The sequence below is a fragment of the Sinocyclocheilus rhinocerous genome, unplaced genomic scaffold (genome assembly GCF_001515625.1).
Source record: "Sinocyclocheilus rhinocerous isolate Xijiao unplaced genomic scaffold, SAMN03320098_v1.1 scaffold2695, whole genome shotgun sequence".
In the NCBI taxonomy this organism is placed as follows: Eukaryota; Metazoa; Chordata; class Actinopteri; order Cypriniformes; family Cyprinidae; genus Sinocyclocheilus; species Sinocyclocheilus rhinocerous.
In genome coordinates, this window is record NW_015637529.1 from 171,281 (window position 1) to 171,954 (window position 674).

Genomic DNA, 674 nt, shown 5'->3' on the forward strand with positions numbered 1-674 from the left:
AAAATGGGTAACACTTTATTTTAAGGTGTCCTTGTTACATGCACTATTATAAAAATAACAATAAATAATGCATAATTACATGCAAGTAACCTTAGGACAAACCCTAACCCTAACCATATAGTAAGTACATGTAGTTAATTAATATTGCTCAGTACTTAAATGTATAATTACACTGTAACAGGGGCACCTTAAAATAAAGTGTAACCCTAAAATGTTAAAGAAAATATGCTTCATGAACTGCATCTTGACTCTGAGATGTTTTTAAACAGGGTCTAAACACTTGTTGACTGCAACTTCAACTTCATTAAATATATATGTATATATACAGTCAAACCTAAATTTATTCAGACACCTTCAACATTTCTCACATTATCACAGTTGATTCGCTATAGTTTTCTAAACTACATTTTCTAAATGGTAATAAAATATGACAAGAAAGAGTTAAACTGTGTCAGAACAAATTCATCTTGATAATGTCAGATAACTGATAGAAAGGTATGGCCAAGCAATGCTTAATTTTGTTCAGTCTGGGGTGTAAAAAGTTCGCATTAGCTATTAAAGAAAAAAAAAACACTTAAGCAAAACATGGTCAGGTCAAAGTGTCTGAATAATTTTTGGTCCCAAATTTGAATCAATTTTACTGGTAGTCCACTGTATGAAGAATTTTTGGGTAT